The sequence below is a fragment of the Diabrotica virgifera genome, chromosome 10 (genome assembly GCF_917563875.1).
Source record: "Diabrotica virgifera virgifera chromosome 10, PGI_DIABVI_V3a".
Classification (NCBI taxonomy): domain Eukaryota; kingdom Metazoa; phylum Arthropoda; class Insecta; order Coleoptera; family Chrysomelidae; genus Diabrotica; species Diabrotica virgifera.
In genome coordinates, this window is record NC_065452.1 from 11,244,527 (window position 1) to 11,256,968 (window position 12,442).

A 12,442-nucleotide genomic window follows, 5' to 3' on the forward strand; every position below is an offset into this window, starting at 1 on the left:
TGAGTTTTTTAGTGGAAAATCGCGATTTTTTTTTGATTTTTTGCACTCCATTAAGAAGTTAAATATATAGTTGACATAAAATTATAAAATTAAATTTTTTACAAAACCTTCAAAATGTCGATATTTTAAAGTTAAAAAGTCAATTTGTTGCTTCGCAAACTGTGAAAATTGTTATTTGTTAATAACTTTTACTAAAAATAATTTAGAACTTTAGTGTTTCGCCCAAAGTTGGGTACTGGGGTACTTAACAAACCCTCAAAAGAGTCCGATCCATTAATTATTTAAAAAGTTATTTGATTTATTTATCCCAGAGACCTTTGTTTTACAATAACATAAGACAGAAAATAATGCAGATGGGGCAATTCTGCGTATGCCAAATGAAAGTAGAAGAGACTATCAAAATGTATTAAAAAAAGATAAAAAAATTATTTAATATAGTCAAAAATCCTAATATGGAATTTTTGAAAGTTTGTAGTTTATAAAATTTAGAATAACTTTAAAAATATTATTTAATTTGGGCCAAAGTTAGCCATGTGCTTTTTTTAATTAACAGCTATTTTGTTTATAATAATTAAGGAACCTCATTGATGCCATTTTAAAGAATGGGATTTGTATGTTGTGTTAAACAATTTTCACAAACATTGTACCTTCACAGGACCCTCTAAGGATTTTAAAAAATGTAGTTTAAATTGTTACTACTTAGGGGGAACCTACAAATCCACCGAGTTCAAATACCGAGAAAGCAATTTCAAATTAATAAAATTTTCTATATCTCCGGATCTACTGAATGGATTTTTATCTTTCTTGTCTTAATTTGTATGTAATTTTTACGTACATTACAAATATACAGTTTGTTTAAAAATTTAATAATTAATAAACAGTTTAATTTGTTTAAACAATTCTTGAAAAAATATATTTTTTTAAAATCGAATTTTTTAATCATAGTATCATTAATAATCAGAGAAAGATAAAGTACACTTTAATAAATAAATTATTTTGAATAAGTAATTATTTATTGAGATAATTTATTTATTAAAGTATACCTTAACTTTTTATGAATACTAATAATTGTATGATTAAAAAAAAAGATTTTTGGGAAAAAAATATTTTTTCAAAAATTTTTTTAAACAAATTAGACTGTTTATTAATTAATAAGTGTCTAGATAAATTTGCTTATTTGTAATGTACAAAAAAAGTACATACAAATAAAAAAAAAGATTAAAATTTATTGAGTAGATCCCGAGATATAGAAAATGATAGTAGTTTTAAGCTATTTTTTTTTTAGTTTTTGAACTCGTGTATTTGTCAGCTCCCAGCTCCTCCGTCACTTACCAGGCCAGTAACTACTTGAACTACATGTTTAAAAATTTGTGTAAAATAATATCTTTTCGAATATGTAAGAAAAATCAAGAATTTGGCATTAAGATTTTTGACTATAAAATATTTTTTTTATCTTTTTTTAATACATTTTTATAGTATCACCCTACTTTCATTTGGCATACGCAGAATTATTGTCATATCTTCATTATGTTCTGTCTTATGTTATTGCAAAACAAACGTCTCTGTGATAAACAAATAGAATAACTTTTAAACTAATTAATGGATCGGTCCCAAACTTTGAGGGTTTGTTAAGTACCCCAATACCCAACTTTGGGTGAAACACTAAAGTTATAAGTTAGTTTTAGTAAAAGTTGTTAACAAACAACAACTTTTACATATTTTGCAGTTTGTAAAGTAACAAATTGACTTTTTAACTTCTAAAAATCGGCAATTTGAAGGTTTTTCAATAATCTAAAAAATTAAATTTTGTAGTTTTATGTCAATTATTTAGTTTGTTAATGGGGTGTAAAAAATGGAAAAAATCGCGTTTTTTGCACTAAATTGTTAATAATCAAAAGACGGCTTCGAAGTCTAGGCAGGAAACAGGTAGATAGATCTACAATAACTAAAAAAGTTGTCACCTACCTGGATATTTCAGTGTCCCGAACGTGGTCTATTTCTTGCTTATTTCCCTGGAGTAAGAGTGAATTTTCCCATTAGAGTGAGTGAGAATCGTATGGCTAAATCTGGTTAATAATAATAATTAAGCAGGCTCAGGGCATTGTTTACAATATTACTAATTTCCTGTTTTTTGCATTTTCTTTATAATTTTTTACATTGAGATTTGACCTCAATTTAAGCAGATATTTGAGAAAAACAAATTTATTGATTAAATAATCAATTACTTCCAATCAAATTAGAGTAATATTAGTCACCTCATTTAATAGCTTCTTAAAAAAGGCAAAAGAAGTTGCTGGTTATATAAAAACACATTTATTAGTCTCCTCATTTAATAGGTTATTAAAAAGGTTATAAACAGTTTTATCTGCTGCATTTTGTGTTCCAGCCACTTCACTTTATTAGCTTGCAATTTACCATATAAAAATTCTTTTAGACAAATTAAATTAACATATCTTCTTTATATTATGGCGCGTCCGCATTGGTAAATTTTTCGTGTGTATTGAACTGACGGTTCGTCGCAAGAATTTGCGGCGCAAATTTTTACCAGTGAGGACGCGGTGCTCAAATCATTTGATCTTCGCTCGAAAACGATAACCGATGAAGCGTGTGCGTCGAAAATTCTTGCGTCCGATTTATGCGACGAACACGTCCACACTAGCACAATTGAAGACATAAGTGGATAAAGGGCATATGTCACAAAATAATATTTTTGAGTAATGAGCATTTTAGTGTCTTTTGTTCCAAGTTAGTTATTTATTTTAGAAATTTGCATTGCTACACTTTTTTAAACAGTTATTTGAAGGTACCTTTTTCACACTTTAAATTGAATTTAAAAAAGGTAACTTTAAGCCAAATATTTTAAATTTTGTGGACATATTACCTTTATCCACATAGTAAAAATAATTAAAAAATGTTAGGGTTAAGTGGATAAAAGAGTTAAGTGTCAAAAATGGGCATTTATTGTCAAAAGAAATTGCAATACGAACTGTAAAATTAATAAAAACATTTTTTAGTAGGTTCTTCTTTTCTTTTTGGGATTTTCTTTATTTTCCTCTATCGCGTTTTCATAAAACCATCTATACTCTTCGGCAACAAATTTTTTTTGGTCTCTAAAATTTCCCAGTTTTTCCAAGCTCAAACTACCAGTTTTATTTTCCAGTCTTCTTGGTCTATAAGTTTAATGAATATGCTTCCAAACAAAGTTTGTTAAATTACTTTGTCTTCATTTGTTTTAAAGTTATATCCGTTTGAAGTTAAAATTTTCTTAAAAAAATTGTACATTAATTTTTTTATAAGGGTTTCAAGCTAATTTGAGCTGTAAACAGTTATACTTTAATTAACAATAATGATAGAAGAACTCAAAAGGAACATTTTGAGCTTAATAAAATGTTCGTATGTTTATTTTTAGCCAAGATATCGATATTTTAATAGCGCGCTCTGAGGCGCGAGATTGGCTCACCGCGTACAGGTTCACGCGCTAACTTCTCGATGCAAATTATAATTTCTATGTACAGTAAAACCTGTGTTAACGGCCACCTGTCAAAACCGGCCACCTGAACTAGCCGGCCAATTTCAAAGTTCTTCAAACCAATATTTGTGGACTACAAAACCTGGTATTAGCGGCCACCTTTTTATATCGGCCAATGGTTCTGTCATTTTTAGTGACCGTTATTGTCAGGTTTTACTGTATATACATATACGTTATCTTCATTTTTCATTTTTGAAGATCCTAATAAAATTTGATCATATAATTCTTATAATTAAATCATCATACTGTACCTCGCATCACCTTTCATTCTATTTACTTTGTCTTCTATTTTTTGTACTAAATGAGAAAAAAAACATTAAAAACTAATATTTCAGAAATATAACTAAAAAGTAAGTTGATATTATTTATTAGTACTACATATTTTTACAAACATTATCTTTCGTGCATCTGCATCGAGATATACAGAGAATCTCAGCTTTTTTACATCTGCATAAGTTCTTAGAGCAATTTTTACAGTCACATGGTGGTCAAGTCTGTTCTTGTAGGCAGTAAAACTAAAACTTTCTGGGGCTTCAGAGTCTAATTATCTATATGATATCCATATAAAGTGGATCTAGTTCTTTTGCAACATCATCAAGGCACGTCAATTGTGTGTATGCCGCCACAACATAAATGCTCGTTTTATATGAAATGATGATGCTGTAAAAGAACTCGATCCATTTTTATATGGATATCACATATTGGCTCATTTGCATGCGTAGAAGCCGAGTTGCGATCGATAAAGCGTCGAAAAATACTTACATACTTGACTGTGAGCCGATTTTGCGCCCCATAGCGCGCCATTAAAATATCGATGTCTTGACCAAAAATAAACTTACGAACATTTTAAAAAGCTCAAAATGTTCCTTTTCAGTTCTTCTATCATTATTGTTAATTAAAGTATAAATGTTTATAGCTCAAATTTACTTGAAACCCTTATAAACAAATTAATGTACAATTTTTTTAAGAAAATTATAACTTCAAACGGGTATAACTTTAAAACAAATGAAGATAAAGTAATTTGACAAACTTTGTTTGGAAGCCTATTAACGAAGCTATAAAATGAGACCTTATAAGGCTCATTTGCAAGCGTAGAAGTTAAGTTACGATCGATAAAGCTTCGAAAAATACTTATTTTGCAATTTGCATTGTGCACTAATTTTACAATATCTTGAGTTCTAACTGTTGGATTTTAGTTTAGTAAACGTTTTTTCGTTTTTTATTAACGAACAAATTTTATTTGAAACATTATTTTTTATCTCTTTTAGTTTATGAGCCAGAGCCTTATAAACAATGTATAAACAATTAAGTTGTTTATAACAATTTTTTGACCACTCGGATCGAAATCCACCCTCGAAATTCGTAATCAGCAGCCAAAAATCCATAAGAAACCGTTGAGTTTATCCATCAGAATTGAAAAGGACACGGTGACCCCTTTGGCGCCTAGACTAATTAGAGTATACTTGCATGTAAATAAATGACCCACCGCGCACCGCTTAAGAACGTTCGACTGTCGAATAGGGATGGCGGTTTTTGACAAAACACCGGTTTTCGGTTATACCGGTTTTTTTGCTTACGGTTTAACCTGGCGGTTATAACCGGCCAAAAAAAACCGGTTTTTGGAAAAAACGGTTTTCAGTTTTTTTAATCCAATACGTTACAAAGTTATATTTACAATACACTTTAGTTTGCGATACTCCATTCGACTCGATATCAATATGATCAAAATTAGTAATACTATCGAAAGAACATGTATTACTTTTAACACGTTTGTATATTTGTAGAACAGGTACATTTTAACTCATTTAATACTTCCTGTAAGTATGAGTGTATCGTTTTGAAAACGTAGGTAGCGAAATTCTTGGAGATTCGTATTCGTAATCAGGAATTCGATATTCATAGTCAGAGCATTATTTTTGGTAATCAGAAAAAGTCATTCACCCACTTTCAATGTCAAGAGTTAAGTGTGAAAAATAGATGATGTTTGCGTCTAATTCAACCAGATCACTTCTTATGTAAATATTATGATTACAAATACCTTTTCAAGGAAATATTATAATAAATCTTAATAATTGTTTCTGGCTGATGTGAAATTGCACTTTCAGTTTGCTTCTGTATTTTATAAAATAAAATAAAATTTGAATTATGGTTTTATTTGGAATAATTACTTGAGAATAATAATTATGATTGGGATCCAAAATAATACCTAACCTAATCCTAATCACCGTAAAAACCTAATAACCGGTTTTTACTTTAAAAAGAAAAACCGGTTATAACCGGGACAAAAAACAATCGGTAAAACCGGTTATTGCGAATTAAAAAAACCGGTTTTAGGTTTAAACCGGTAGGTTTTTCCCATCCCTACTGTCGAACGTTCTTAGACGGTGCGCGGTGGGTTATTTATTTACATATATAGCAAAATCTGTCGATTGCTCTTAGCCGAGCCGATCGCTCTATGCCGATTCGGTGCGTGTGAACCTTTAGTGTGACCAACTCCAGTTCAGTCGAATTCGGGACAAGCTTAAAAAATACCTGAAATCTGGGACTTTTCAATCAAAATCGGGTAATTTTTTTAAATATAGAACTTTATCATCATTTTATTGATTATTAAACGTTTTTATGTTGGCAGTGATATTTTTGGTAAGATTAAGCCACAATTGGTTCTGATAATTACATTCTAGTTAGTTTTTGACGTTTCGATTTCCAATCCGAAAATCGTCCTTAAAAGAGAAAAAATTAGAAGATCAACTCAATTTTCTTTTTAGACGACGATACTTAAAATAGAAATACGAAAAAACGTCCACAGTTTGAATTTCCATAGAACTATAATACCACGATATATGCGTTTTGGATGAGGTATCAGTATTACACTCGACTTTTTTTTTCGTCCCACCAATTCAATTTGACGTGAATTATTAGAAGATTAACGTTTTCAAAATTTCAAAATACAATTTTATCAAAACGTTGAAAAGCCATGTCCCGGATTTTTCGGACTAGTTGGTCACACTAAGTAGGTATACCGGGTCTACTTTAAAGTAGGTCAAATATTTTTTATAAATACAACTGTGTCATTTTCTTTCAAATATTTTCTTTAGTTGTTCTTTTTTTGCAGTCAGACATAGCAGTCTTTATGGAATTTTCGTTTGAGTTCCATTGGAATCTTTTCTATATATTTTTATTGTAACAATATAGTGAACAGGTAGGTTTTCATCCTTATAGATCCACAATAACTAAAAAAGTTGTCAGCTACCCGGATATTTCAGTGTCCCGAACGCGAATTTACAAAAGCTATACTAATTCAGTCATGAGGGCGACTGAATTCGAGTAGGTTTTGTATGCAGAATATCAGTTACATATTCTATAATATTACGGTCCACAAATTAACTGTATTGGTGTAGGATTTGTAAGCGAAATTTTTGATTATTATTGAGTAAATGTCTATACTGTTTCAGTCAAAATATAAAATGTCAAAAATATAATTTTCTCTCAAGAGTAAAGCACCTTTATATTCCACAATATTGAAAATTGTTATTATCGAAAGTTGTTTGGAATTAAAAATTATGTTCTAATGCGCAATTACATTCTTCTAATAATTGAAAAAGAAATTTTGAAGAAACAAAACATCATTTTTATTTAAGTATGATAACTCCGAAATGATTAATTTTACCAAAAAAAGTTATTCTTTATAAAAAGTTTTGCAAGTTCTACAAAATAAGCGTCAATCATAATATTTCACATTTTATCAATTTTATACGGGGTATGTCAAAAATGAATTTCGCTCAATAGTAAAGTACCTTCAGTTTGCACAATATTGAAAAATTTTATTATAAAAAGTTGTTCAGAATTAAAAAGCATATAATGAGTATACAACTACGTCTTTTAAATTGAAATATTGTGAACTCTTGAACGAAATTCATATTTTTTGACAAACCTCGTATAAAATTGATAAAGTATGATTGTATCTTAGTTTCCAGACCATACAAAACTTTTTATAAAGAGTAACTTTTTTTCGTAAAACTAATAATGTCGGAGTTATCATAAATGAAAATGATGTTGGGTTTCTGTACCTAATTTGAGAAAAAATTTCTATTTTTCTTTCAATTAGAAGAATGTAATTGCGTATTAGAACATTATTTTTAAGTCCAAACAAATTTTCGTAATAACAATTTTCAATCTTGTATATAAAGGTACTTTACTCTTGAGATAAATTCATATTTTTTGACATTCCTCGTATCCTATTGATAGAACTTGATATCAGATGATTGAATCTTAGGTTTTAGATCACGCAGAACTTTTTAAGTATAACTGGTTTTCGTAAAATCAATAATAAAAAAGTTTTCCACCTACGTCTACCGAAAGTATACTTTTCCGGACCTGATTGTAGGGAGCAAAGTTGTACTTTTCCTCCCTAGGGAGGAAAAGTAAAAGTGACGTCATGGTCTTTCATTCATGAAATATAACTTATTGACGCCCTGTACAATATCTATTTTCTATTACGTAAGTATCTATACATTTTAACGGTTATTTAAAAACACTTTGTATTTTGCAGAATGGTAAAAAACAGTAAATTGTTATTCTGATTTAACAATGTTTACATTAATAATTTGACAGTTGACAGTTATATTGTACCTACTTGTTAGTTTTAGTTCTAATAAATTTTGTTGCTTAGATACATAAATAAATTAAGTAAAAATAAAAAAATGACTTGTTATTTGAGGAAGGTGGAAAAACCATATGTATAACATGGGAGTAAAGTGCCTTTTTTCTCCCTTGAATGATTACTGCCCTCCGCTACGCGTCGGGCAGTAAACTTCATTTTCAGGAGGAAAAGTAGCACTTTCCTCCCTTGTTATACAAATAGGTATTTCCATATGGTTCCAACTTACAGGGACATATTGTATATACTCGTACATTAGTAGTTATTCATTTGTTTTTAATTTTTAATCATATCCAAATATATATTATTCATTTTAATTTTCAAAATATATCTAAATTTTATGATATAATAAATAAATCCACTTAAGTAAATACTTGATTAGTTTTACTTACATGACTGAAAAAGTATAGACATTTACTCAATAATAATCAAAAATTTCGCTCACAAATCCTACACCAATACAGTTAATTTCTGGACCAAAATAGAATAGAATATTGTTCTGAAGCTATTTCCTTGTGGCATTTTTATAATTACGTATTTTTTATGGGAAATAAGCCACAATTTTACTAAAAAATGAATTTATTAACGTTTCGAAGCCCAAATCGGGTTTCGTTGTCAAAATACAAAATACTATTAAAATAAAACAAACATGTTGTTGCTAAGTAAGAAAATTCTTCTAATAATTTATTTAATCTGACTCATTTATATTGGCAATTCAGACGTATATTATACGGCCAATATTTATGATTTGCGTTCCTGGGACGACTTTACTAAAAGATAGTTCATTCGATTACATGAAATCAATCCCAACTCAAGAGTATCCGTCGCAAAAAAATCATAGCATGTGATCTGTCTTTAAAAAGACAACCAATGCAACGATGACAGTAAAATTCTCGCGTTAGAGATTCCATAGTAAATCACGAGGGAAAACCAGGAAAAAACCTCGTGATACTATCCCGGCATCGTAAGTATTTGGTCTTACATTTAATCTACCTTCAAAAAACTAATACCAAATTCTGACTTAAATATGTTTAAATTATAAATAATATTAATATTACATAGATATACAATAAGTAATACTAAAATATAAAATTTGTACTAACTCGATATGTTATTGACTTACTAATCGTGGTATTTTCTTTCTATTGACTTCCTCTTTCAGTATGGGTAACCACATCCTACTGCATTCTACCGAGGAATTTGCGACACAATTGGTTTCATTTAGCATAATTAGAGCCGCTTCTTTGATTTTTCTCTTTTTACTATCTGATTCTTTCAGGACTATACTTGAATCTCTCCACTGAACTCTATGTTCATTATCCCATGCGTGTTGACATATCTGAGATCTATCAAATTCTCTGTTTTTAATATAAGACTGATGTTCACTTATTCTAACGTTTAATGGTCTTGATGTTTCACCTAAATAAAATTGTTCGCATTCACAAGGTATTCTATAAATGCAATTCTTTGTTCTTTCTTGTTCATTGTTAGGTTAAGTTTTAGATAGAATAGATCTCAATGTGTTTGTTGTTTTGAATGTTGTTGAAATGTTGAATTTATTTCCTATCGTTTTAAGTTTCTCGGATAGTCCTTTTATATATGGTATTGTTATTTTCCTCGTATTATTTCTTGTGAATGTTGTAGGATCCCGTTCTAAGTTGTTCTGTTCCATTCGATCTAATCTTGTCAATTCCTTATTTATAAACGATAAAGGATAATCATTTTTTAATAAAACAGATGTTAACAATTGTTTTTCTTCTAAAAATGAATTTTCGTTAGAACAAGTAATTTTGGCTATATCATATAAGGATTTAATGATTCCCTTTTTAACGTTGATGTTGTGATTTGATTTGTAATTGAGATATCTGTTGGTGTGTGTTGGTTTTCTATACACTTGAGTCTCATATCCAGTATCCTTCTTTGAGACTAAAACATCGAGGAAAGGCAAAGTGTTATTGTATTTCTTTTCCATTGTAAATTTTATTGTCTCTTCTTGATCGTTTATAATATTCAGGAATGTATCCAACAATTCTGATCTATGAGGCCATATTGAAAACACATCATCTACATATCTCCACCATACTGTGGGTTTTAAATTTTGTTTAGAAATGATATTAGTTTCGAAATCCTCCATAAATATATTAGCCAATATTGTGGGCTTCGAAACGTTAATAAATTCATTTTTTAGTAAAATTGTGGCTTATTTCCCATAAAAAATACGTAAGAATAGAATATATAACTAATATTCTGCATACAAAACCTACTCGAATTCAGTCGCCCCCATGAGTGAATTATTAGTATAGCTTTTGTAAATTCGCGTCCCGAACATGGTCTATTTCTTGCTTATTTCCCTGGAGTATGTTCCGTTCATGAGTAAATTGCATGGAAAATAGCAGTAATACAACTGTATTATTGCGATTTTTCAAGGAAACAAGACAAAAAAGAGAATGCAATAATTAGGGTTGCTTGGTTCGTTTCAGGAGCGTTCTCGGGTTTTATCGATTTTTGTGATTTATTGGGAAGTTATAGCTTGTGTTACAGCACAAAGAATGTCCATTTAATGAACTGATGTGTAGCATATAACAAAACGTATCGTAATGGATTTATCTTCCGATTCCTGATAGGGTTACAAAACAAAAGTCAATTAAATATATATCCATACAGGTTTATGCGAGTTAATAGTAAAATCAAGCTAGAAAGTATACAGTGAGGATGTTTAGGTTGGAATAAATGAATTTTCTCGACAACGGACGATTTTGGAGAGAAATCCCGAAACAGGTGTTTTTTGGCATATATAGCATACTAATGACGTCATCCGTCTGGGCGTCATGACGTAATCGATGATTTTTTACTCAGTATTATCTAGTCAGTAATATAAACATTAACATATTTATACAGGGTGTGCAAAAAATTTAATCAAATTAATTGACACAAAAAGAAGAATGTGCGTAATTTATTTAACAACATACATTTTACTGCTGTCAGAAAACAGAAATGTTTATTTGACAAATATACATTGCTTTTTGCGTAAATTAAATGTCCAAACTAAAGAGGCAGGTGGGTGGCAACTTGAACAGTGAATTGAAGCGAAAAGTAATGTTTATTTGTCAAATAAACAAGTTATTTCTGTTTTATGACAGCAGGAAAATGCATTTTGAATTAAAGAAATTACGCACATTCTTCTTTTTGTTTCAATTAATTTAATGTTTTTTTGACAGCCTGTATAAATAATTATGTTAATGTTTATATTACTGAATAGATGATTGAATTAAATTTCAAGTAGGTTTGCACACGACCCTATTCTCATTTTAAAAAATCATTGTTTACGTAATCACGCCCAGATGGATGACGTCACTAGTATATAATATGCCAAAAAAATCATAATTTAAAAATAAAAATCGACCTGTCTCGGGATTTTTCTCTCAAGTGGCATATTCTTGAAAAAAATTAATGTATGTATTTCATAATTTTGAACCTCTCTGTATATACATTGGGTGTTTCATTGGCAAAGTAACATACGTTAACTGTAGAAAGGGGACACTTAGGCGGTCTCAAATACCATACTTAATGGGTCTTACTTCATCAATAAAAAAGCTACTGGGTGTTTTATCTATTTTGTCATTTTCTTACTTGGTTCATAACTTTTTACCCACACTGTGTATTTATTTTATATTTGGCACGCAAATATTCTTTGGTGTCCAATCAATTAATTTATTTATATGTAATTATAAAAACTCCAGGTCCGGATTAAAAAAATTATGGAAAAATACTCTAACCAAAAAACAACGCCGTGTACATTAAATTTTTTAAAAACGGATTCTGCACTTAAAAAGAGGATAAAAAACTAAATTTTAAAAATGAAAATGAAATGATTTACAACTTTTTAACCACACAGTATATTTATTTTATATTTGGCACGCGAATATTCTTTAAGGTGTCCAATCAATTATTTTTTATGGCACGGATTAAATAATATTGGAAAAATGCTCCTACCCAAAAACAACACCCTGTACATTAATTTTTTTAAATGGATTCTGCACTTCAAAAGAGGACGAAAAACTAAATTTAGTGGTATAATAATGAATACATAATAAAAAGTTCAAAACTTTAATTAATCAACGAATAGTCCAGGCTGTATCATCACCCCCGTTAAGTAAATTATTCCGATTCATTTTTTGTATACAAACTTACTCAAAAAGAGGTCCTTATAACAAATCCACATTGTGCCGAGAGGTGCCGCGGTCGGAAAATTCTTT

The 12,442-nt window shown here is 29.6% G+C and overlaps 1 protein-coding gene across 4 annotated transcripts in view; it reads left to right on the forward strand.

Annotated features, from left to right (window-relative positions):
• Positions 1-12,442, forward strand: part of LOC114332050 (kinesin-like protein KIF13A) — a 515,517-nt gene that overhangs the window by 327,474 nt on the left and 175,601 nt on the right. The gene's annotated exons all lie outside the window — the stretch shown is intronic.